Source organism: Taeniopygia guttata, chromosome 5 (genome assembly GCF_048771995.1).
Source record: "Taeniopygia guttata chromosome 5, bTaeGut7.mat, whole genome shotgun sequence".
NCBI classification, from domain to species: Eukaryota; Metazoa; Chordata; class Aves; order Passeriformes; family Estrildidae; genus Taeniopygia; species Taeniopygia guttata.
This window is the reverse complement of record NC_133030.1, coordinates 20,317,853-20,344,537: the sequence shown is the minus strand read 5'-3', so window position 1 is coordinate 20,344,537 and position 26,685 is coordinate 20,317,853. Positions and strand designations below refer to the sequence as shown.

The 26,685-nt window shown below is 44.0% G+C and overlaps 1 protein-coding gene across 3 annotated transcripts in view; it reads left to right on the top strand.

Annotated features, from left to right (window-relative positions):
- Positions 1-13: 13 nt before the first annotated feature.
- The window catches only part of TSPAN4 (tetraspanin 4), a 417,482-nt gene continuing 390,810 nt past the window's right edge, over positions 14-26,685 (top strand). For all 3 annotated transcript variants that reach the window (XM_030275480.4, XM_072929804.1, XM_072929806.1), the window contains exon 1: positions 14-192. The gene's annotated coding sequence lies outside the window, so the exon portion shown is untranslated. The remainder of the gene's footprint in view (positions 193-26,685) is intronic.

Genomic DNA, 26,685 nt, shown 5'->3' with positions numbered 1-26,685 from the left:
GCGCGGGGGGGGCGGTCTCGCGGCGGCGCCGGGCGCGCGGCGCGGTGAGTGGCAGCCGGGGCGCCCCGAGCGCTGAGCGGCGGCACCGCGACCGCCCCCGCGCCGCCTCCTCCCGCCGCGCCCCGGCGGGCACTTGTTGCATTGCGAGAGGGCTTCGGCAGCGGGCGGACTTCGCATCCCGTCCTGGCTGAGGTACCGCAGCGGGAAGCGCAACTGGTGGCTGCGGCGCGGCAGCCGCCCGCCCGCTCCGGCGGAGGGGTGAAGGGTGAAGGGTGGGCATCCCGGCGGGCAGGGCTGAGGGGGAGCCGGGGCGCCCCGCGGCAGCCCCGCCGGCGCGGCGTGTCCTTCGCTCCCCCGGGGCAGGGAAACGGGGGGCGGTGGGACCAGCCGCTGTCGCCGTGTCGCGACCCTGTCAGCGCAGCATCGCGGCGTCGCTCGGGGCTGTTTGCCCGCGGTTCGGCGGCTCCCGCGGGCGGGAGGCGGCGGCACAGCCCGCTCCCGGCGCTGCGGGCTGCTGGCGGCTCCGCGCAGCCCGGACAGGCGGTGTCTCCCTGACGGCACTCGCCCCCGAGCCCCGGCCGAGTTGCGGGCGCTGCGCTGGCTGCGGGGTTGCCGAGAGTTTCCAAACTCCGGGGCCGGCCGGGATGCGGCGCCGTCCCGTTATCCCGGGGTGCTGCTCGCCCTGCTGGGAGCCGTGCGCCGCTCGGTTCCCAGAGGTGCGCGCTGACCCAGTACCGCCTGCTGGCGCGGCAGTGTCCGCACCGAGGGCAGCTCTCGGCTCGGGGCACAGGCAGCGGCTGGCTGGGGCAGCGCGGCCGGTCCCGCTGGGCACCCGCGCCGGGGAGCTCTGGCGGCAGAGGATAACGCATCTTGAAACTGCTTTACTCGCTTTTCATTAATCTAAGGATTGGGGAAGCATTAGGCACGGGCTGTGTGTGCTCAGCAGAGGGAAGCGTGCTGTGGTGGGTACAAACTTTGGGGACGAGCAACGCTGTTCTGGAGATTCTGGCATGAAGCATTCCTCTGTCAGTCCTTATTGCTCTCTCGTTTCAGCGTTAGCGTTATGCTAATTGTCCTTGGGAGAGCAGAAATTCTCCCAAAGTGATGTTATTTTCCAGCTAAAGTATCTGTGAGTTGATACAGTGCACAGCGCAGAGCCATTAATGTCAGGCATATAAATAATTGTGTCTTAATGCACAGCTTATGTTAATACGTCTTTCGTGACTATTTTTTGAACGACTGGATTATTGACCCTCTGTACAGAAATGCCAGACCTAACATGAACCGTAAAAGAGCAAATAGTTTTGTTTTAATAAATAAGGGCTTGAGGTTGAAAGTATTTTTACAATTCTATTGGTAGTGAAAAGACAGTAATTTTTGCAGTCTCAGGAATAATTATGCACAGTTGTGAATGGAGCGAATTGACTTGGCATGGAGGTTAGATGAACCTCCTGCGATCTCTAGATTATGATCATTATTGTTATTGTAGGCCAGTGGGAGCAAAACTGTGTCTTTCCTTTTTATCCTTTCATTTCTTTTGAGGGCTGGAGGGGGTGGGGAGTTGAGAATTTGAAGACTGTGCTTTGATGCATTTTCCGTACCAGGTCTCCAAAGTAATTTTCTTACTGAACTGTGTGGTAAAAGGCATTTGTGTTTGGAGATGGAAATTTGCAATTGAGAGTGAGAAAGAGGGGCTGGAGCTCGGCTTCATAGCTCAGCCACATTATTAGATACAGGTTAGCATTTTAGAGCTGCCTTGTAGAAATGTGCTTGCTTATTTCTTAAAAACAAAACTGAACTTTAACTTTTGGACCTAGTTCACATATCTGACTTTGCTTAGCGTCTTTTTTTCAAGGCAAAATGTACCCGGCTTGTTCGCACGCCATTACTTTAACTTTGTCATGTCTTTTCTGGGTAACCTGCTTTAGCTGGTTGAGGGACCTAATGAACTAATAGGTCTTTCATGGCTGTAGCTGCTTTGATCCTAGAAATTGTAAAGATTTTTATGAACTATAACCTGGAGAGACTGATACATAGTGAAAACATTCTCTGCTTAACTTCATATATCCTCTGCTTAATCTGACCATTTGCCAAGCTGCAGAAGTCTGTTTAGAAGAGCTGTGGGGGAATGTGCACACATGTGACTGTTTGGGAATTAGTCAGTGTTTTATGGGCTGCTAGCTCACGCTGATTAGGAGGACTGCAGCTCGAGCCATTTGTGGCATTGTCAGCTTTCCGCTGTTGTTCAGGTGGGCTGGGTACTGATGGCACTCAGCTGTTAGTGTTTAGTGAAGTTTGATCTCTTCAGCCATCCTTTTGAAGAGGGCGGAAAGAATTCAAGAACCGGGTCTCTTTAAGCATCCTTTGAAGAATTGCAAGTATTGAAGTTCCAGCTCTTAGAACGAGAAGTACAACTCTTTCTCACAGTAAGTTCTTACCACATTTCTGGTCTCTTGCCACCTTCAATAAGCAGCAGTCCTCAAACTGCTGATTCGTTGGGCCTTCAGGCAGTCTGCTGGTCAGAAAACCCACTGAAGCCCTCATCAGCATTAAGCAGAAGAGACTGCCCTGGAATTAATCGAGTTGAAGAAAGCTTGAGAACTGTGGGCTGCTTTCTTGATGTGCAGCTGGAGCAGCTTGAGCAGCTTCTGTCACGTGGATTTGTTGTGAGGCAGTGTAGATAATACACCCGCCTTCTTCCTGTGATCTGAATAACTTCTGAAAGCTGACAGTGTTCTGACCCATTGTCACTGTTGGGATGAGGCTCCTTCTTGGCAGTTTCTGGTGGATTTAGAGCTGTAAAATGCAGCTAGGCATCGCTGCTCCATGGCATTGTTAGTGATGTGCACTTGAAATCCTAGGCTGGTGATTAAGGAGTAGGCTCTGCTTCCTGTTCTCCCATCCACAAAATGCAAGGGAAAATATTGCTGCTTGTTTAAAAAACAAACAGAAACGAAGTCAGTTAAGTGACCCGGCGGATTGAACTACTCCTAAAATACTTCTGTAGCTAGAGTGGCCATATGACTTCCTGCAGCTCATGCTGGCAAATTGTGTCTTTTCTGACCTTGTCTCTGTAATTAGGGCTGGAGGAAAGACTTGTGAGATCTCTGCACTTGCACTGGTAGCATGAGAAACTGTTAGCTAAAAGGTATTTTTTACACTGTTGGCTGCAGTAGGTCCGGTTCGGGTGCACTCCCTCACGGGTCTGGAAAATTTTGACCTTTCACTACTTTTCACCTCCTGTCGTCATTCCTCTTCTTCTGACTTTGCTTATTCTGTGTACAATGTAGATAATGACCAGAACTGAAGACTTGGGTCTTTTAAGATCTGACTTGCCAATTGTATTCAAGGGTAGTGAATTGTTATTTAAATATAGGACTTTTTATGACAACTTCTCTGTGAAGGATTGTTTTAGTGCTATTGATCATGATGCAGACTTCTATAAAGCTGTGAGTAGCCCTGTTGGCCCTGCTTGGAGTTAAAAGCTCTCTTGTCTGCTGCTCCCTGTGGTTATTTAGAGAAAGAATGTTGACAATTTTCTCTTCATCTCCAACTAACACTCATAATCCTGTGCACAATGGCAGAAATACCATATTCAGTGTTTTACTCTTTGATGATTCCAACGAGGCCAGAGAGGGAAGAATCCTAAGAGACAGGCTCACATGAATTGTGAAATGAGTGGTTAAATAGGACATTAGTCAGGAACTGAAATGTGACATGGAAAGTTCAATGTATATAAGTAATTTACATGGCAGTAGAGAGTCAGACAAGAGGGAAAGATACAAAACCAAACATGCAGGATGAAGCTTGGCTGTTACTTTTCCAGGCACATTTTCCACTCCAAGTTTGCTAAATCCTGCAGACGTACTCCTGGGCTTTCTCTAGTCCTGGTTAACTACTCAGAAGTGTGTATTTCGTCCTTTTCCACAAAAGGTGAAAGAAAGTGGTTCTCTCTGGAGCTAGCTAGGGTGTCTTTGGAAGTCCTCCTTTCCCCTCTAAAGCATGAAGGCTTAAGGAGCAAAGAGTGGGATGGAATATAGATCTCTTTTCCCCTTGATTGTTTTATAAAGTATTTTTTTAGTGAGTGACTTTCTTCCCTCAGCTCCACAGTGCAATTGGATATAGTGATGTGATGGTGGGGAGGTGGAGAAGGCCAAGGAGAGGCAGGGATGATGGAAGCAGGAAAGACTTATCTGCTCTGTAGAGCTTTGCATTGTTGGTTGCCCCACACAATGTGTAAGAGCTGCTCAGCCCCTGGATTTAGCGAAACAAATTCTGAAGCTGCTAAGCAAGGAGAAATGAGGAGAAATCTCTCTAAGCTGGGGATGTGACTGCAGCTCTACTGTAATACCACACAAGCCTGATGCTGCTGATTTCATTAAAAGCATCATTCAGGGCCTCAAAGCAGGTTTTAATACTTGCTATATGTTTTTTTAAATATGCTGACCTTATCTGGTAAGCCTGTAATATTTGTTACAATGAAGAACAGCTGCCGCATAAATACATATATAATATCAGTTGCCAATTCTGTAAGCTGTGCTGAGACTGTGACTTGTTTGAAGTGGGGTTGCTATTAAAAGGCAGGTGGCAAGATGTTTATTTTGCACCTTGTTAATTGCTTGTTTTTCCTGCTGTAATTGGCTTCCTAATGGGGGCAGAATGCACTTGGTTTTGCACACAAAGCTTCATTAGTGACAACTGATGGAACGATTCAGAGGGTGGGATTTAGATGAAATATATATATATTGAGTAACAGATGTCTCTGCTAAATAGAGTATATGAGGAAGTCCTGTAGATACATCCAAAAATGCAAATGTTTTCCCATAAAATGATTTAAGATGTTCTAGTGGTAGGTATAAAGATCACTGCCTATTACTTGAGAAGGGAGCAGAGGTGTTGTTACTTTTGTGGGGCAGAGATTTTGTTCTGCTTCACTGAATAGAAGTTAGGATGCTGGGATGGTGCTCTCTGCTCAGGACTCTTGGCATCCAGGTATTCATAAAGAGATCTTTCAGGATCTTTGTGGCACGTTTACAGATTGCTCCTGTCGACAGACTGGGAGATGGTGAGCAGTGCTGGAGTTCTGTAACTTTATAAGCTTTGTGGAGTCATCCCTGTCTGTTGTGTTCAAGAGCTGTTCCACTGGGCCCTTGGAGGCAGAACACAGCTGTGGAAAAGCATAGCTGGACCATCCGTGATCCTGGCTGTGCTTAAAAGTGAGAGCTGATGTGGTGTTTTAGCTAGGGGTGGATGCTCCACAAAGACAGTTCTTGTTTCAATAATGAATTTTTTTTTTTCAATGTGGTGTAAGAGAATTGTCCGAGAGTCATCGGGATGGTCACCTGACACCATTGTGTTGGAGGCCATGGACAAATTTTTGTGCTGTTCAGTTTAATATGCTCTTGTACCTGTAGAGGTTTTATGAAAATTTTGCCTGCTGTAGGTGAAAGGTGAGTGTACTTGTGTGTATGTATGCACGTGTATATAAAATTAATAATGAAAGGGTAAGATGGCTTTTCATGGAAATGAAGCCCTCCTGTCTACCCCTTTTCTTTTATTTTTTTAAGCACTGTGATGGGATTGAAAAGTAGACCTGTCTATTCCCTACTTTTCTGCTTCCTCAGATGTCAGTATTTAACTAGTTTAAGACTGGATTTATCTGTCATGTTTCTTCTTAGTAAGGTGACTTCAAGGCAAAAGTATTGCCAGTCTTGGATTGACATATTTTATAAGAAAAAGTGTTTATTACTTAAATATATCACAGCCTAATTGACTGTTTCATGTTGGAGGGGAAGAGTAATATCCTGAGGCAGCATTTTAATCAGTAAGATCACAAGACTGCCTATCAGCTCTACTCTTCCATGTAAATGTCCTCAGATGACAAAATAATCCCCTTTCTTGGGATATTGCTTTTAATTTCTGCAAAAATCTTTTTTCTCCCCAGAGGGAAGAATGGACTGTGTAGTTGTGGTGAGGGCAGGACTTGTCAATTATTAATGCTTGAAGGGAAAAGCCCCAAGGTGCTGTTCTTCCATGGAGATAGGACTGCATATTCCCATTGAGCTCATGGATGTGCTTTTGCCTCTGATATGCTTCCTGCCTTTGGCTGGGAGCCCTTTTCTCTGGGTGTATTCATGGGCCTCCTCCCATCAGAGTTTATCTCTAAAGGCACTGTAGGGAGCCATCCCTCTTGTAGTGCTTTACCATGGCATGTATGAATTTCTGAATTCCAATGAAAAGGAGCAGGGGGGAAGATGTTCTAACTTATTTTTAAGTCTTATCTCTGAGGTTCTCATAAGTGATGATGGATGTATTTGGAGCACAGGATTAAAGAGCAGGCTCTGCTGAAGGCTGTCCTTTGGGGGATGCTTATGTCTGTAATCAAACTTGGTGCTTGGACTTTTTCTTCCATTTGTCTTCTGGCCAGTCTTGCACCTTGCAAGCCTTCATGGGAGTAGGAATAGAAAATGATTGCTATAAGTAGGAGAAAAGATGCATCTTTCTGAGTACCTTATCTCTTGACAGGGGCTAGGAGTGGCTGCTTAAGAAAGCAGATAAACATAAAGCAAGTGTGCAGTAGTTATGAAATAGGATGCTTGCATTTTGTGTTTCATGTCAGCCTGTGTCTGTAATCTTGTTCTGGAACTGGGCAAATAGAGAAGAAAACATATTTTTTTCTGATTAAAGCAACTTCTTCAGCTTGGTCATGTCAGCCTGTTGTGTCCAGATTAAGGTGCTAGATGGAAGCTGGATGTCTTAAACCTTTTTCAAAGCTGCCTCTGCTGCTTTGAATACCTCAAAATACCTCACTGTATTCTGGTGAAAGATGACTATTTCTGGAAAAGTCCCTGGTGGTGTGCAGAGCCTGAGACCTCCCAGTGTACAGATCTTCTGGCATGGATGCAGGGAGGAGAACAGACTTGATGCACTGGGTAGGATGTTATCACTCAGCAGAGTGGGCTGCTGTGCACCTATCATAGTGCCATCCACAGGGAATCTTCCATTGCTTTGTTTATTGAGCTGCTGTTTTTAAAATTAAAAACAGCCAAATGTTTCATAAAATATTAAGAGGTGCTGCTTTAGTGCCTCTCATCAGATTAAGTATGTCACTTTCTGTGTCCTTAGGGTGATGAAGCCCATCAGCTTGGTCGTTCTCTCACCTTAAGCATGCATTAAGGTGACATGCTTCATCTCACAAGGGATGCGGAAGCTGTCACACTGCAGAACGGGGAACTGTAGGGGTCCTGCACTTTAGCTGTGGATTCTCAAATGAAATTTTGCAGAAGTAATACAGTTTGCTTTGTACGAGTGAATTCCTTTTTGTTAGGGAAGTGCTTTTTTGAGCAAAAATATTGAGGTAATACAGTGGTAGACACATGCACAGTGACTGCGCTGCAGGAAAGAAAGAAATTGCGGCATGTTTTATATGAAAGACCAAGGACTGTTGCGTTTCAATGGGTAAAAGAGAGAGGCCTCTACATTCCTCAAACACTTTTTACGAATATGGATTTTGAAGTTGTTTTGCTTGCAGGTGAATTTCTTTTTTTATTCAAGAGCCAGTTCTAGCATTTTAATCATGGCACAGTGGTGCTGGTGTAGCAAAGCGTTGGGAAGCTGTGGGGAGCGGTAGCCCCAGGACTGAGGGAGGGTCTCCAGCTTGCTGCAGAGAAGCCTTGAAGGCTGCACAGTGGTGGAACACAGCGTGGTGGAGCTGGGACCGAGCCATGGGGGGCTTGCTTTCACTGAATTTTCCATCATCTCTCACCTCTACCCAGCAGTCCAGCATTCTTTAGCATTTGTATAGTGTTTGGGAATGCCGCACCATTACCGGGTTAAATATTCTAGAAGTTCTAATAAATTCAGGACGCGAGACCAACTTGATTCTGAATTTCCTGGGTTTGGGCTGCGTTGCCTCTTTAAACTCAGTCAGTCATGGTGCCCGTGGCATGGTTACTCCGGCGTTCCCGCTGTGCGCAGCAAAGTCCCACCCGTGTGCACATCAGGGAGCACTTACTCAGGAGCCTGCTCTGAAGGGCAGCAGCTCCTCTGTCTGATCTGATACCGCTGCTGCTGCGCTTGGTCGTGGTGTGAGGGAATAATAAAGTACAGCCTTCAATCATACCACCAGATCAGAGGGGGTTGTCGGTGGTGATTGATAAGTCCTCCTGGAACAATAGGCAGCTTGAGCTGTGCCCAGGGACTGCTGGGTTTGGTTGCGGTTTTGCATTAATTTTTGGCCTAAGTAAAAAGAACTTTGAGATCAAGGTTGCAGTTTTGTTTGCAGCTTGCCTTCAAACCTAAAAATCCGGCGTGATCTAAAAGGGTACTTTACTGTGTATGTCTCTCCTCTCCCCAAAAATATCTGTAGAATGCTTTCCTCCTCTTCTCTAGGATATGCTGAGTCTTTTGGGTGCCCCCAAATTATTTTGATTCCTTAAGTTTGCTCTCTTCAAAATAGGCATAAACAAAGGCATCTTTTTGTATTTCACCCTTGTGATATGTATTTCACCCACCTGGCCTGATGAGTGACATGCTGAGAGCAAGGACATGGGTTCTTTACCCTGGGATGTCACCCCAGCCATGCCTTTTTCCTAAAAGCCCCCTGTATGACCTTGTCAAGGTGCTTTGCTTCTTTTCTTCATTTATCACGTTTGCCATTCTCAGTAGAGAAGCAAAAAATCTTAAGAAGGTGCCTGCATCCTGTGAAAGATAGTGTTTTCTGTTGGTATTGAGAAGCCTTGAAAGATGAATGTGTGTATAAATTCTGTTTAGCTGTGTAATAACTGAGTTGTGCAGTGGTTTGTCTGCAATGTGCGTGATTCTTAGCCATGGGTGATGTTACACAAAGGATGCCACCTGTCTGGAATGGGGCCAGAGGTGTGTTTGGATGTATTTGCATTTCTGCAAAGGAGAGATGTTTTTCTGCTTCTCTGTTGAGTAACTTCCTCAGCATGTGGGGTCAGTTTAAAGCAGAAATGATTGGTCTTCTTAAAATACTTGCTGAGCAAATATGTTTTTTCTTTTGTTCTGCAAAACAAAATGGGATGTGGGTAAAAGAATGGCTTTTCCCCCAGCACATGTGCAGCCACTTTATGGATCGAAGAACAGTCTTTGGAGCTCAGAAGAGCTATTGCTGCTGTAGAGAAGTGCCAGCACGGTGCCCTATTTCCAGTATTCTTAACTCCAGTCATGGAAGTGGTGGGCTGGAGCTGTGCTGCAATAGCTCTGCTTGTACTGCTGCTGTTGTTTGGGCATTCTGCCTTTGTCATGGAATCAGGACATCTGGAGGAAAGGGATTCTGGGATGATTAGGACTTATTTGTCACACACAAGAGAATTTCTTACTTGGGGAATGGATAATAGAATGCCTTTGTAGGCGAAAGCAAGAGCTGCCCAGAACATCCTGGTCCCCTGCTAGAGGTGAGGACAGAGAGTTACGCTCAAGAAGTAGAAGAGAAGCTTTCTTCATCTAGATGCAGTCTTAGGCTTTCTAAAATTTGTCTGTGATCTCTTACTGTTCTATTGAGGTTTTATGTTTCTTTGCTTTCTCTGTTAGTAAATGACCATTTCATTTTGGCAGTGCCCTACAGTTCAAATTATAGTTGGGGCCAGTTTATTGTGGATCTGTTTAGCATCAGTTTTATTGTTTGCCTGCATTCTTGCTCTGCTGTGGGATTGTCATTGCAGTGCCTTTTGGGTATCCTCTTTTTGCTGTCACTGGCCTGACTCCTAGGGCTTGAAAAGCTGTTTGAGGATTCCTTTGGGAGCCTAAGGGCCTTATTGGAAAGAAGTCAAATTCTCATAAGTTCCCGAGAAAGCTGTCATAAGCCTTGTGGCTGCTGGGTTATTGCCAGGGCCTCAATTCATGGGACACACGATGAGGCATTGCTAGACAATATTGGTTTCAGGTTCTTTTGTACTGTGTTATGAAAGGAGAACCACTTCTGGGCCATTGTTTTAGCCAGTGTAAGAACACACAAGATGTTTTGTAAGGAAGTATTTACAGTTTATTAAGCATTGTTTTCTGCCTTTTTTTTTTTTTTCTCATTAGAGTTCTTTCTCTGTGCACCCAGTTCACCTCTGCAGGTTTCAGTCCTAGCAAGGATTCATCCAAAGTCAGACTGCTTTTGCACTCTGTGGCTTTTGGCAATGGAAGCCCCACTGACCATGCATGGGAGTCAGTTTAAAGGGAAGTGCTACCGTGGGTGAGCCAGCTGTCCTTTACTGCTGTCCAAGTTGTTTGTTACAGTGAGGAAAATGGTTTTAATGACCCCTCCTGATAGTATTTCCTTATAGGTTTGTTCTTTCAGCAGCCTTTTGATAAGTTGCAGAGTTGCTCTGGTCCTTTGTATTTGCTCTATGTTCTCAAGGCATTTGGTAGTTAGTTGTCCCCTTATCTGCCTCTGCAGTGAAAGGGGTGAAAGTCAGAACTACCTCATCTGCCTCGTGGAGTCTCCTTTTGCTGCAGACTCATGTGTCCTGCTTGTAGTGGATAGTATTTGGTACAACCAAATTTTGAGTAGCTAGTAATGAAGTTTTAATTTCCCATTGGCAAACAGCACTCCACCCAAAGAGCTTGCATTCTATCCTGGTGCAGTTTTCTGGTTTTAGTTCAGACCCACTGCCCTATACTCTACCCATGGGGTGAGAAATGGGTGGATTAAAAAGTTATCCAGTAGAGTATTGAAATGTCATGAATGTGTATTCAAAGTAATTTCAAATACTTAAATTCAAAATGAAATGTGTCAGTGTGTTGAAATTGTTTGATACATCTCTCTGTTTGGGACTGAGCTGGGATGGAATCCAAACCAAGCCATGAAAGATCCCTGGAGGGAAAAGTGCAATGCAAATTGGAGGTAGAAAAGTCAGTCTGAGCTTTGGTTTGGCTTTGTCTTTGTAGTCTCTGAATCTGTGCCAGCTATGGATGAACAGCAGTAGGACAAATATTTAGGTGCTGCTGTACAGCCTATGGAAGTTTTATTCACTGGCATGCATTACCAGATCTGAAAAATTGTGTTTCCATCACAGCCCACGCCACTTAATTTCAGCACAGTGTTCTGCCAGCCCTGAAACGTGTCTGTATTTGCTTTTAGAGAGCTTGTTCAGATGCAAGGCTTGGTTCCATCTATTTCTCTGTTTTCTTGGCCTGCCTTCTGCAGATAAGATAATAGTAATAATAAAAAGCCCCAGAAAAATCCTCTCCAAAGTGCTGCTATTGCAGCTGATACACTGATGGTTTTAGAAGTCATTTAAGTTGTTTGCTTGGTATCCCTTTCCCCTCTTCCCTTCCTTTGATATGGATCATCTCATTTTGATTTGCCATATGTGAGGATTTACATATGATGGTCCTACCATAGAGCTCAGAATTTGGTGAACTGCATGGTTGTTGTGGCAAACAGGACCTGTTTCTGAGTGCAGTTTGGAAGAGCTGGTGTGTAAGGGACTCATTGAAAGCTGGAAGTATTGTGGAAAAAGGTTTTCTGAAATCCAATATGCCAAGCTGCCTGGGTGTTAAGTCTTAAGGGTTAGAGTGGATACAACAAATTTGAAGGACTGGGAAGCAAAGAGGTCAATGAGATTGCAAAAAGCCTAGTGGGTATTTGTACCTGTGAGTGCAAGTGCATACCTGTGTGCAGGTGATGAGAGCAGAGTGTGACTGTTGGTATATCTAGATTAGAACAGTTTAAATTGCCACAGAAAGCACAGAAAGTTGTTGCTCACCAGTCTGGCCTTGATTTGTCAGCAGGGGTTGTTGGATTGGGATAAATCTGTTAGATTCTACCCAGCACACAGCCTGCAGCTTGTCCAAGTGGCATGGACTGAACAGGGTGTGTAACAAGGAGGAAATGATGTCAGCAGGATGGGAAAATCCCCCTGTGACTTTATAGGACAGACTGCTGTGGAAATGTAAGAGAGTGGGGAGATGATAGCCATGAAGGGAGTCAAAAGAGGCTTTTATGTTGATGTAACAGCACATGGATGATGAGTATGGAAGGTTGCAAATTCTGACTGTAGGTGCCTTGGTTCATCTTCTGAAGGCAGAGGCCTCTGTTGAATGGTTTAGTTCTAAGACAGGGTGTGTGCAATGACAGTATGAAGTGTCAGAGTGTGTTATGACTGTATGAGGTATATGTGCAAAATTGCCTTTCACAGTGTCCTGCTGCTGCAGGGTGGATCAGACTGGCTCTCCTTCTCCGCTCATGCCAATGAAAATAAATTGCCCCATCATAACTTGTGAGGAAAGCAGCGTTCTGTCATCCTGTGTATAAGGCCACTAGCCAGCAGTGTTGGAAACAAAGCCAGCCTTTCCTGTGGTTTTGGACGCTGCTTCTAGGCAGGTCAGCGAGCCAGCTGGGAAGGGAGGTAGCAAAGCTGTCACTTCTGCTGTCTTCTTTCTCATGGCTGCTGAAAGGAGCTCTTCTCTGTACAGTGGGCAGTGTGTTTTATTCCTGACCCTTTCCTCTCCCTCCATCACCTGATTACCTAAGACAGCACTGTTGCTCCTGCCAGAGCAGGTCCTGTTTACTTTTCAGCTCATGGAAGAGAAGAGTTATTATGCATACGGTATTTTGTACCAGACACTTTTTACACTCCTTCCATTTAAGTTCATTTCTGTTTTCTCTTTAAAAACTTCACAGAGAAAACAATGATGCTTTAATGACACAGGAGGAGGAAGGGAGAAGATGGAGCCTTCCTTCTTAGTTTTTTGTTGCTTATGTGTGTCACTGATGAAGTTGAGTATGTGTGTGTGAGTGTCTCTGCATAGTGGTGTGGAACAGGTCCCTCAAATCTGAGTTATATCGGGGGTAGCTGATGAGGGGTGTCATGGGCAGGGCTGAGGAGAGGCAAATACTGAAAGCTGGGGCTGGGAGCAACTGCGAAAAGGGGGTTGCAGCTGGCCTAGTTCTGTCCCCTGCCTGTTTGTTCTTATTTTATTTTTGCCAATTCAATAGCAGAGCACAAGAGCAGATACCGAGTGTGATTTAAGGGGGCTAGCTGCCTTCTGCTTGCAAGAGGACTTCAAGCCTTCTGGGCTTGTTTGTGCTCTCTTTTCATGCTAGTCATGCTGTTCTCAGTGATCAGGCTTGCCTGCCCCCATTTTCTCAGGTTTATACAGCTGCTCTGTCTGAGTTTTCCTGCATTGCTGGAGATGTTTCCCTCACTTCCTCTCTGTGTGTTTAGGGCCAGGAATGTTGGAACATAAAATCTCCCTGTGTTGTTTTCTTTGTCATTGTTATTCCATGATCAGTTTGTGTTCTGAGAACACCTATGGCTATCAGTAATGTTCATGAGTAGGTCAAACCTCTGCTAAAAGAGGGCTTATTTTATGAGATGCGAGGAGCAAGGCAGAAAGCGAGTTGCCAGCAATTCAGCGTAAGGAGCTATGGCTCGAGTCCAGTTTGTGCTGCCATATTGAATCTGCTTGGCTGGTCCGTGTCCTGTTTGATGCCTTTGTTGTTTCCCCCGAGCATCTGAGTTGATTGAACACAAGTGAGTCACTGTAGCATTTCTGGGTTACTAGTGCTGCATCTCTGAGCTTTCTGCCAGGGAGTGGAACTGTTCTGAAGTCTCCTAGGGAGAACAATTGCAGTAAGGTCACCTACTCGTGCCCTTGACCTGTTATTTTTCCCTTGGTACGATATTGTTGCTATTTCCAAAAAGCACTGTTTTCTTAGAAAAATTGCAATGCAATTCTTAAAAAAAAAAAAAAGGAAAAGTTGACTTTGCTGGAAATTGGCATTTGGGTGAAGGTTACGTTTATCCTTGTGCATGTGGTATGGGTTGTAAGCAAAGTTGATCCTGTTGTTTTCCAGAAGGAGCCACAAAGCAGCTTAAAACATGGATTTCTCTGCCTCTCTGGGTAGTACATTTACTTTTATCCAAACTGAGCATTGCTACTCAGATTTAACAACAGTGCAGGTGAAGTAAGGGAGCATAATATTAATCCTGTCTAGTTGGCCCTGTGTAGTTCAGCTCTTCCTAGTACTTGCCACTTAGCTGATGGGTCTGAAATACAAGGTACAGAGATGCTTATGTCTAGACGATGATTTCCATCTTGGTGGTAAGAGATGTCCATCCTTCCCCATTTCTGTTAGAAAATGCTAATTGTGATGATCTGCTAATATTGGGTATTTAATGACTGCCTAAATCTGGGCTGGATAGAATCAAACCTAGTGTTGGAGAGCAGTGTATGACAGGTCCATAGTGCGTGTCAGTTTCTACAGTTCTGGTGCTATTTGGGTTAAAGAAAACTGCTTATACTTCTGTAGAGCTACTGAAAGCTAGCTTCAAGTTGAATCTATTTCTCCTTTTTTTTTTTTTTTTTTTCCCAGTCCAGAGCCTGGTGCTATGCCGCTAGTGATATGAAGGGTGATGCCTTTTCTTTTGCATGTATACCTTGACGAGTTGTTGTTGGGCCATTAAATTTCCTTTAAATCAGGAAGTATAGCTGCTGCTGGCAATGTTAGCAGCTCAACAAGCAGCATTTAGCTGACATTTGATCCTCAGTGTGGCATAGCACTTGCCTCTATCTCAGACTGTGGTAATGATTACCCAAACTCAGCCGGAGACTTCAAATAAGGCAGAGTCTTGAGCACAGGAACTTCCTTAGGAAAGGCCAGAGGATGTTGGTAACATCTACAGCTGGAAAACAATGCATAGTGTGAAACCTTGCCAGTTCCTCTTTTCCCTGCACTTTCTCACTGTTTGTCACTTGTTCAGAATCAGGCCTCTCCCCTAGACCTTCTTATCTATTCCCTGACCCAGTCTGAGAACTGGAGATGAGCAGAGAAGCATCGTGCCAGCCCGAGGTTCTGGTAAATAAATGAACTGACGGGATGCTTTCCTTAACCTTTCCACACATTGCATGTGCTTGTGATGTACCAGTCAACCACTGGGTGTCTCTGGGCCACGCAGAGCTCCAGGCAACATCTAGTCCCTGGAAAGCTGGCACTGGTTACACTTGTAGTGGTTTGTGGCTGCAGTTTTTGTTCTTGTTTCGAAGGGCATCGTGTTCCTTTCTAGGCTGTCCACCCAGAATGTGTCTTCCCCACTGCTGACCATGGAGCAGGGTGCACGCTGTGGTAAGCCAGCACCCTGGATTGCCAGTAGTTCCTGTTCAGAGGCCAGTAAATTCTCCAGCCTTCTTTTGCTCTATTGCCGTTTCTGAACACCATGTCTCTTACTGCACTGGGCTGTATGGAGGTTTAGAAGAGGAGAATGTTAGCACAGCAGCTTTGCTACCTTTCTCTTTTCCCCTTAGTTGTGACAAGTTTACTCTTGCATGCACACCCAAGTAGATAAATAATCTGTCTCTCAGTAGGGCTCTGCTAGCCACAGTATTTTCTTCAACTCCATGGAATGAGTTAGTTTTTCATTATGATGCTGAAAGGTAAAAGACAGACTATTCTCTACTTTAAGAATGCCGTGATAGAAGGTAAAGCTTTCATTAAACATGCCTGGCAGAATTTATATATGTAAGTATCTGGACTGTAGCTAATATCTTTTGAAAGACAAGGGAAGAACACAGCCTTGTAATAACCAGCATTTTGTGTTTGGATGGTTAATCAGCAGTACAGAAACATAATTGAATTAATTCTTTCATAGACTTAGTCCAGAAAAAAATTCCAAAATATTAATGTCTATTGCTGTAGAGTAGTTCTTCTCCTTTTTCCATCTTAGAGCCATTAAGGGTTGACATCTCTGTGGTTTGCAGGTGATGGTATCCATGTTGCAGTTTTTGTTGCTGGTGAAACAGCTGAGCTGTACCCGGAGCGCTTTCCTCCTGACTTGGCTTTGATTTGGTACCTGGTTATGCTGAATGGTGCTTTGTCATTAAATAGATAAATTCACCAGCAGTGGGATGCTTTGTTTGGTTACAGCACTTGCTTATGTGCTCTTTGCCTAAATGGTGAGATAGGATTTTGCTGGTCTCAAGATGAGATCTGAGCCTACCTGAGGTGGGTATTGGTAAGTTTTGGGGGTGGTCAGAATATTACTCAGTGGGATGAGTGGCAGAACAAGTGCTGGACCTGGGATTAACTGATTTTATAGATTTTGAGCAGCAGTTGAAGTAAGATGAGGAAAGGTGGGTATGTTGCATTCAAGACTGAATAATAGGAGTAATATTTTTTTTTTTCTGTATTGGTTTGATGGCAGCACTCAAGTACTGCAGTGGATAGAAAAAACACACTGCACATAAGCTGCTGGTAATAACTTGCTATAGCATTCAGAGCATCATGCTTTATAATTGTATGGGAGCTGAAAGTTCTCACTGTACAGACATAAAATAATTCTGGTCGGCTGCTTGTGTACAGGGCTTAGCTTTGCAACAACATGAACTAGAGCTCTGTCTATAAATTAGGCACTTAGTTGCCAAAGATTCATTACCAGCTTGGTTATAAGCTGCTGTGTAGAGACAGCCATAGTCTTTGGCTTGGATAAACACCCCACTTCTGGTTATGTCAGAGGGGAGGGGTGGCTCCGTGTTTGCCCAGATCATTTGGCTATAGCGGTTCACAGTCTGTGGCAGAAGACCAGGAGCTGGGAATCAGGACAGTGCTCTAGTTTCCATACTATGGAGTCAAAAGAGGATGTCTGACCAAATAGGATAGGTTACCCAGGATTTTTGGAGCAGACAAGGTTGAAAATCATAAATCCAGTAATTGTATTGCAATTAAAAAAAAATGTTTATAAATATGCCTGTTGTCTTGCCTTAGAAATTGTCAACGCTCAACCACATGCAGGCACAAATATGAATTACAAGACCTGACATTGGTTTCTGTTTATTCTTCCTTCCTTCCTATTTTCAGTCTATAGAAGTTATTTCACTTCCATGGAGGCAGAAGCTTACGTTTTATTGGCACCAATCCATGTAGCTGTGTGCGGCTGTATTTGGGAATGGAGGGTTATGCTGCTGTATTTTTCTATCACCAGTATGTTTCAAAGAAAGAACCAATTTGCTTTTGGAAGGTGCTATATAAACTTTTTTGTTTAAGTAATTGAAATTGCCATATAATGAGAATGTTTGTCATAAAAACAAAACATTCCTTGTATCACTTGCCAGACACATGGTAACGGAGAAGGAGCTGAATGGAACAGGTCCACATGGATGCAACATAGATAAATTGCTGCTGCTGAGGCAGTGAAAAAACGGGAACTGAGCAGAACTTTTCAAAGAACAGAAAGTAAATATCCTGTATTGTTTATGCTCCTGTAGTCTGGATCTCTATTCAGCAAAGTACTGACAAATCCCTGTTCAGCTAAGCGTTCAGAGGTACATTTCCAAAGGTTTTCAAGTCTGTGGAGGCCCTGAGAGCAGTACGTTAAAGGACTTCCAAAGTGTATTTGTTCTAGATACCTTGTACATAAAAGGTCCATGGAGAATTTCCTCCTTATTCCTTGTTAGTCCCCTTCCTTGGTCTGAGATCTGTCTTGCATGGGTCTGCCTTAGCCAAAGCAGAGCAGCATGTGCCGAAGAATTTCTCTGAACTGAGGTCTTTATGATATCACAGATCAAAAAAGAAGGAACGATGGGGAGCAGAACCAACCAGAACAGGGTTGTTAGTAAGGCCAAGCACACAGGTAAGACAGGATGCCAAGCCCAGTGCTCCTGGGGGCAGGACTGCCCACATGGGCACAGCTCAGGAGCTTGTGCTGGGCTGGTGGGGCTGCTTTGCTTTGCGCAGACATTCTGCGTGAAATACACTGCAGAGATTTGAAGATGTCACAGTGATTAACTAAGTGGGAACTTGAATGACAAAACGATCCCGTTATGCTGCTTAGGCTTGGCAGAAGGAGAGGTGTTGGGGTGCTGCTGCGGCGGCGCGTTTCGGAGCTGTGGGAGTTTGTGACAGAGCGGAGCAGGTGTGAATGCTCCAGATCATGACTAAGTGACGTCTCGGCTGATGAAAGAGTGCTGTTTTGTTCCTTTTCCTTCAATGTTTTCTTCCAAATATAATTTGCCTCCATTATGTATTTTTCTCTTATTTATGGTTATTGATGGCTTGCAGTTTTGTCATACTATTCCTGCTGCAGGCATGGAAAGGTGGGAAATAGTCTTTGCTCTGTTGGTTATCAGAGATCCCATAAGCATTGAGGCACTGCACACTGAACCTGCAGGCTCTTGGTGTGGGGAATATGTCCTCTGGATGGATGGAAGAAGATTGGCAGGGTCTGTTTCTAGCATATTTGGAGCTGGGAATGGAATCCGTGTCTCCTGAGTGCATAATCCAACTTCCCAGGTTCTACTAGGCACATAGTTTTGTGGGCAGTCTTTGCTGGCCTGCTGGTTTTTATTTCTTTATGTTTTATATATTTTAGCTGCTGCTCTCTGGAAATAACTATTATGTTGTGGCAATTTCAGCTGGGGAGTTTTACAGCTTGGTTGTGCAAGTAAATGGAATGAAAATCTTTAAGACCTGAGGTTCCTAGTAGAAGCTGGGATTCTCTTCCTGGTGCTTGTGGATTGACACAAAGTCTGGAGGAGGTAGGCTTACCAATGTCTTACTTAGGTTTCCAAAATTGCCCCAGGCTGCAGATTTGACTGTTTTTAAAAAATGTGTTTCAGTATTAAATTCCCATACAGAGTGGCCATTAATGCAGCTGACTTCTATTTTCCTTATGCCAGGGAAAAGCAGGAAAGAGTAGGATGAGGAAGGCCAAGGATATTTCTTGCCCTTTTGGCCTGCAGCCATTTCTTTTGTAAAGTACCAACTCATTTCTTAATCTGTGCAGGTTTACTGACTGTTCCTCAAGGCACTGGATCAGGGTATTTGGAACAGCTGGCATAAGTAATTAAGAATACAAGCTCCTTCATTATACCTGCAATTGGGATTTCCCACTGCCTCTCAAAGGTATGTTTGTATACAGAAATAGGAGATGTTTGACTTCTGGGTAAATAGAGCTATACTTCTTAGGTGAGGCTTTTCAGTCATTCTTATTTTCCTCATCTGAGAATATCTGCATAAAACCAACCACTTGCTTTTTTGAATGTACTAAGTTTGTGGCAAGGTTGGGCTACTGGTAGGAGGCTACAGGGGTGACTTCTGTGAGATGCTGCCAGAAGGTTCCCCCATATCTGACAGGGGCAATGCCAGCTGCCTCAAGATGGACCAGCCAGAACCAGCTGTCCCAAACTGGCAAAGGGATATTCCAGACCATGTGATGGCTTAGCAATAAAAGCTAAGAGAAAGGAGAAGCAGGATGGCATTTGTTACTGGGAAATTGTCTTCTGGAGAAACAGAATATTTCCTGCTGATGTGAAGGAGGGATATAACTTTTGTTTTCCTTTGCTTCCATGCACAGCCTTTGTTTTTGCTTTATTAAGCTGCCTTTATTACCCATAATTTTTAAACATTTTATTTTCTTCTCCCTGAGTCCTGTTGAGGAGGGAAGTGATAGGATGACTTGGTGGGCACCTGGTATCAACCCACCACACTGGGACTTTTAGGCTTAAAAAGACAGATGTTCTTATTCGAGTATGCAACTTAAGTATGCTACAAAGTATATTGTACAAAGTCTGTCCTGTAAACAGTGAGGGCTCTTGAAAACGTGACCTTTAAACATGGAAATAAGAACCTGATTTTCAGTTAATTACACTTAATGCTATGTGTGATCACAAATCTGCTCACAAACCCACATGTATATATACCATATACTATTAACCTTAAGCTTTGGGAAGGAAAGTGTATATTAATAGTAATTTTTTTGTCTAGTCAGAATGCACTGGCATTTGCCTTAAAGCCTTTTTTGGCAGAAATTCCTGTAAAGAACCCAAGCAATGTATCTGGCTGGAGGACAGGGCATTTTATATTACCATAACATAAATTAGTAAATTAGCCAAAATGTTGCCTAGTTCTGCAAATAAAACAGTGGACTGGTGGCGGAAGATTTATCTTTATTCAGCCTGGCTTCCACTTACTGTGCTTGCTTATTTCTAACCCGAATTTGTCCCCTAAATGTGTTGCAAAAACAAGTATGTCTGTCTACATCATAAAAATAAAAATAATTTGGATGCCACTTGCGTGAAACAGTTAAAATATACTGCTTGGTAAACTTTTAAGGAAGTATTTTGGAGGTGATACCAAACTTTTTGTGTGTTGGGAGTTCTGAGTTCTGATACCTACATTGTGGAAGCTGAGACAAGATTTCTTTGGGTTCAGGTTGGCTTGCATTGCTTTCTGCAGAGCACCTTGCACCCTCCAGGTATGTAGTACTGGCCCTTGGTAACAAATGCAGTGTGAATTCAACTATGGGCTGCTGTGTGTGCACTGATGTTGGACAGTGAAATTGCATTATGAGTATGTTTTTTGAAGCTAATTCTTCTTGTTATCCCACCCAACTGCACTTGAATAATGGAATAGCTTCAGAGTATTTGATTCATTTTTGGATAAAACTAAATGGGAAACTCTGTTCCAGGAGCACATATGGCACTAGTCTGGTCCAAATACCACATCCCAAACTGTCAATGATGTGCCTCATGGGGTCCTTGGGCACAGCTTCTTTGCTTTACAGGTTTGTTCCTAGAAAGCTTACTTCTCTTTCTGGTTGATAGGAATAACTTGTGTAAGATTGGTGGTGCTCAGATGGGCTGGGAGGACAATTCAGGTGCTGTGAACAAGCAGTGTACGAAGCGAAAGTGCATTCTGTTTCCATGCACACCTAAAAACAAGGAAGGCTGAGGATGTGAAAGCTGAGTACAGCCTTGGTTGCAGTGGCCGTGAGATGGAGTTCAGGATCCCAAGTGGAGGAAGTAAAACAAAAAGCAGGATGACATTCCTGGACTTGAAGCACCACTAGATGTTTCTGGAGCTAAACAGGGTTTTGATTATATACACTGAGCAACCAGAGACTATTACATTGAAAACCAAATTTGCAAAACCTTCTAATGTGTTCATATCTAGTTCATAATTTTCTTGGGAGTGCTGTTCTTTTATTACTTTCTGCCAGAAAATCCTGTTAGGGCTTGGGACAAAAGATGTGCTTTATTGGGGTCAGATGCATGTGAAAGAGGGTGATGGCTCTGGTTGTTGCTAGGCTACACCTGTGTGCTCACATAGTAAAAGAAATTTTTATATGTTGGGAGTGTCAAAGTATATAACTTGATGCATGACGTCAGTCAGTGCTGTTGTGTAATGAGTAGATGTGGTTAATTTTTCTTGTGATTGGCAGTAGCTGAACTTGCTTCCAAGTTAGTCTAATGCCTGGTAATTGAAGGTAATGAAAATACTTTATAGAAAAGGTAATTCTTAGTAATTAAGAGGTGTTTCTGAATCTGTGCTTTAAAGGGAGACCCTTGCTGATATTCAAGGATTGTTTCCTTGAAAAATGCATTCTGATAAGCAAAAAATCAGGCAAAGGGTGCAAGAAAACTGTGTATGAAAAAAAGGAATAGTCATTACTCAAGCACAAGAAGGAAATACACAGGAGATGGAAGCAGGGTCATGCCACTTGGAATTAATGTAGAGATTGTCAGAGTAAGTAGAAGTGAGATAAGGAAGGTCAAGGTCCATCTGGAATTAAATTTGGCCAAGGATGTCAAGGACAAGAAGGGCTTCTTCAAATACATCAATAACAAGAAAAACTAAGGATAACGTGGGCTTGTTACTAAATGGAGGAAAGACCCTGTTACAGAGGACACAGAGAAGGTAGAGATACTGAACACCTTCTTTGCATCAGTTTTCACTGACAAGATCAGCCCTCAGGAATCTCTGACCCAGAGACCAGAGTTAAGGGATTGCCACAAGGAGCACTTTGCTTTGGTCAAGGAGGATTGGGTTAGAGAACAGCTAGGCAAACTTAACCTTCACAAGTCCATGGGCCTCTGGTGGGATGCATCCATGAGTACTGAGAGAGCTGGAGGGTACCATAGCCAGGCTGCTTATCATCATCCTTGAAAGGTCGTGGAGATCAGGAAAGGTGTCTGAGGACTGTGAGAAACCAATGTCATGCCCAGTCTTCAGAAAGGGCAAGGAGGACCCATGGAGCTACTGGCCAGTCAGCTTTACCTCAGTCCCTGGAAAGGTGATGGAGCCCCTCATTCTGGAGGCCATCGCGGTCCATATGGATGTCAAGAACGTGATCAGAAGCAGACAGCATGGATTAACTTAGGCTAAATCATGCTTATCCAACCTGACTGCCTTTTACAGTGAAACAACTACCTGGATGGATGAGGGGAGGGCTGTGGCTACTGTCTGCCTTGACTTCAGCAAGGCTGTCAACACTGTTTAGGAGGATGTTGTGAGAGACAAACTCAGTAAGTGTGGCCTGGATGAGTGGACACATCACTCGCATCACAGTGAGGTGGGTTGAGAACTGGCTGAATGGCAGATCCCAGAGGATCATGATTAGTGGCACAGGTGGTGTCCCCCAGGGGTCAACACTTGGTCCAGTATTGTTTAACTTAATTTACCAATGACTTGGTGAAGGGGTAGAAGAGCCTCTTCAGCAAGTTCCTTGCAGATACACAGCTGGGATGGTGCAGCCCTTCAGAAGGACACTGACAGGGACCTTCTGAAATTCATCAAAGGCAAATGCAGGGTCCTGCACGTGGGGAGGAATAACCCCCTGCACCAGCACAGGCTGGGGGCTGAGCTCTTGGAAAGCAGCTCTGTGGAGAAAGACCTGGGGGTTGTGGTGGAAAGCAAGCTGTCTGTGACTAGCAGTGCCCTTATGACCAAGAAGACCAATGGTACCCTGGGGTGCATTAGAAGAGCATTGCCAGCAGGTCGAGGGAAATTATCCTGCCTCTCTATTCTACTTGTGATCCTGCCCCTGGTGAGGCACATCTGCAGTCCTGTGTCTCATTCTGGGCTCTTCAGTACAAGAGAGATATGGAACTCCTGGAATGGATCCGGAGGAAGGCAACTAAGATGACTGGGAGAGTGCACCATCTCTCTTAAGAAAGGCTGATGGAGCTGGGGCTGTTCATCCTTAAGAACAGATGAGAGGAGACCTCATCAGTGTTTTATTAGTACCTGAAGGGAGGGTCTTGAGGATGGAGTCAGGCCCTTCTCAGTGGTGCCAGGCAACAGGTCACAGAGCAATGGGCAGAAGCTGATGCACAGGAATTTTCAACTGAACTTGAAGAAGTGAAGAGTGACTGCATGTAAACAGGTTGTTTATAGAGGTTGTAGAGTCTCCCTCACTAGAGATACTCAATAGCTGTCTGGATACAATCCTGTGCCACGTGCTCTAGGGCAGAGCTGCTTCAGCCAGAGGCACTGGACTAAATTATTGACTTCCAACCTTGAGCCATTCTTTGATTGTGATGCTATGAAAATAGCTTCATTCACACTCTGAAAGTGAATAGCGCTTTTTTTTCTGTGAATTTGCATTTCTTATGAGCTCTAGGAATTTAGGAATAGCAGCAATTGTGAATAAAGCAGATCTATTTTTATTAAAAGAAATATGAATTGAATGTCTCATTCAAAACTTCTAAAGTGTTTTATATGGAATGTGTCATTGTCTGTCCTTGCTTCAGTATGAATCAGCATCAGGATGCGTTTTTTTAGTGTATATATGTATTACTGCTATTTGTGTCTCTATTCAGGAATTCAGAGTAAGGTGAGGGCCAGCTTGCATCCTTTTACCCCTGACAAGGAAGTGGAACAATGCACAGAATACAAAAAGAGTTTCAGTCTTGTCTCTGAATGTTCTTTCATCACATGTTATTGTCCTTGAACATCTATTCTGTGTAATCACTGAAACTTAGGGTATTGAGGAGTAACTGAACAGTCCTGCGTTCTCAGTTCAAATGAGCTGCTCTGCTTTCAGTGCAAGTCTCTTACAGTGCATGTGGATAAATTGAATATCTTCCAGATACTGTCCTTGTATCTGTCCTGGGAGAAATCAAAGTGATTACTCTGAGCAGTCTTATAGCACTTTTGTTTTTTGTTTCAGCCCTGTGTTGATGGGATTGTGAAAGGTACTGCGTGTTTAAACTAAAAGCCATATGAAGGAATTCCTAGGAGTTATGCCACTTATGGAACTATATGGTTTGTCTTCTCTGGGACTTCTGGGCTTTTGTTCTGTCTGTAGTCTTGATGTCTGTCTGGAATCAGACAGAACTTGTTATTCTGTGAGGGCAATAATGCAGGAGGTACAAAACTGTTACGTAACACAGATTTCTGAGTCACAGAATGTTAGGGTTGGAAAAAGATCATCTACTCCCAACTTGCCACTGCCATGGGCAGGGACACTTCCCACTAGACCAAGTTGTTCAGAGCTCCATCCAGCTAGGTTTTGAACACTGCCAGGGTTGGGGCATTCATTCTTTCTCTGGGCAACCTGCTCCAGCACCTCACCATCCCTACAGTAAAGAATTTCTTCCTGATATCTAAGCTAAGCTTTCAATTTGTACCCATTACTTTGTGTCCTAGCCCTACAGCTTCCCTGTAGGCCCCCTTCAGACACTGGAAGGTTGATGTGATGTCTCCAAGAGCCTTCCCTTCTCCGTGCTGAGCAGCCCCAACCTAGTTCCTTACAAGGGGTCTTGTCTTACAGGGGTGTGTTGTAGCTTCACCATAGGCTGCACATCTTTTCCTTTCCTGCTGCTTCTAAATCAGGTGGTGTTTTCTTGCTCTCTTGGCTTTGAAAATCACCTGCTGCAATGCTAAAGCTGTGAGTCTGTGGAAACTCTAGTGTGTCTCTTGTTCTTGCTTAATGCATCTAGACAAAATAGGAAATAACACCCTCTCTGTGGAGTTGTGTATTGCTGCTCTTGAGCACCAAGCTTCTGCTTTTGCTTGTGGACTTAGCTGAACCCAGAGGTGACATCTAGAAGATATTTCTCAAAGCTTTCGTCTGAGCACTGCAGTGCTGCTGTGTTTGCCAATGAAAGCTCCTGGGGAGGTAATGAAAGGCTGTTAGAAGCATTAAGTGCTCTGTGGGATAACAGCAATACCTTGTGTGCTGATGAGCATGTAAGCTAGCAGATCAAGTCTTTGCTTCCCCTGCATTTTAAAGGAGGGCAGTGAGGAGGGAATCCCTGAGAAGTTCAGCATCATGAAGGAAAAAAATTCCAGTCATTTCCCAATCACTTTTGTCTGTGTTTGTTTTGGGTTTTTGATTTAAAAAGATGGCAAGACCTTTTTAAGGACACAATTTCTGAACTATAAATATTCTTGGTAAGTAAGAATTTTTGTCTTAAATTCAGTTTTGTCTAATCACTGCCTTCTGGTGTGGTTAGAGGGAGAGTAAAATGACAGCTGTAGGAATTTTGCTAGAAGTGACATTTCAAGTGAATTTTGGCTGTGAGGATGGCTAAGAGCTTATCCTCATGCATTGCATGAGAGATAATGGGACTGTCACAACATTCATATCTACTGCCGTTTGTTTTCATTGTTTAATGTGCATGATCACTGGAGCTCATAATTAGAAAATAAGTTCCTTTTAGGAATATGCCTTATAAAGAAGAACTCAAAATTAGTATCATTATGAATACCACCATTTGTATGACTCCAACAAATATGAGCACCTAGCCATTGTTTGCTTTTTTCCTTTGCAATTGTCATGTTATTCCCCTTGTGGCCCTTAAATGCTGGCCTGATTTTGAGTTCTGTAGATAATTGTCTAATACAATTCTTTTGGAATGGAAGCTAACCTCCAAGTTAATTTTGCTCTCTGAAGTGTTCAGCTTCTTAGGCAGATGTATATTTAGAGGCTTGTGCTCTTGCTGTAATGATTAAACCATTGGAGAATATTATATTGTACTTGCAGAAGTGAACATGTTCACTCATTCTGACTAACCTCTTGTGGAAAGATGAATTTCAAGATGTGTTCTTGTGGCTTTTGTCCATCCTCTTTTGTTTAACATGTCACAGTACTGGTTTGTGCTTTGGTTAATGTTTGCGTAGGCCAGACCCCTTGGTAGTCTGATCTGTGCGTGTGACTATGTTGGCTCCCTGGTTTTGCGTGTGTATTTTGACTGCTGGAAATTCTCTTGGTACGTGTATTCAAATCTACTTTGTCTTTCAATTATTGTGTTGGCTCTTTTGATGAGAACCAAAGGTGTCCCATGGGGGAAGTTTTGGCAGAGGGCAGCTTTGGATGCCTCTGGCGAGGCTGTTTGTAGCCTAATTCCCCTCATTTCCATTTGATGGCACAGTACCAGGCTTGTTCTAAGACTTTGATGGTCAATTAATTTGTTCTTTTCTGTTCTTGAATTGGAAGCTAATTGAGTAATTGTGAAGGGTGCCAGATTAAACTCTGTTTTTGCTTGGAGTGCCAGTGAAAATGCCTTACCCTCACCTATTTCCTTGAGAAACTACTCTTGAAAAAATGAGCTTCCATGATCATGCTTTTTGTGAGGTTGTCAGGCATATGCAGACAGTTACCACATGCTGGTAAAGTTTGACTTTGTCAGCCAATTTTAATCAAATTTTTCAGAATGTGGGGGTCCCATCTTTTCATCCAAGTTACCTCCTGGCATCCTTTAGCTTGGTGAAAGAGCTGACCTTACTGCAGTGGTGGCAGCATAGAAAATCTAACAGGTGTCAGTGTCCTTTCGTGTCCTTGTATGTTTTGGACACGAAAGACTCAAAGTTTGACTCTCCTTGTGAACATGTTTTGTGAGTGATACTATTTTCCCCCTCCTCTTCTTCCTTTTTTAAAAACACAGTATTAGGAAGAGGTTTGAGGCTGCAGCTACTTGAAACGCTAAAGCAACATTTTTGTCAGCATTTTA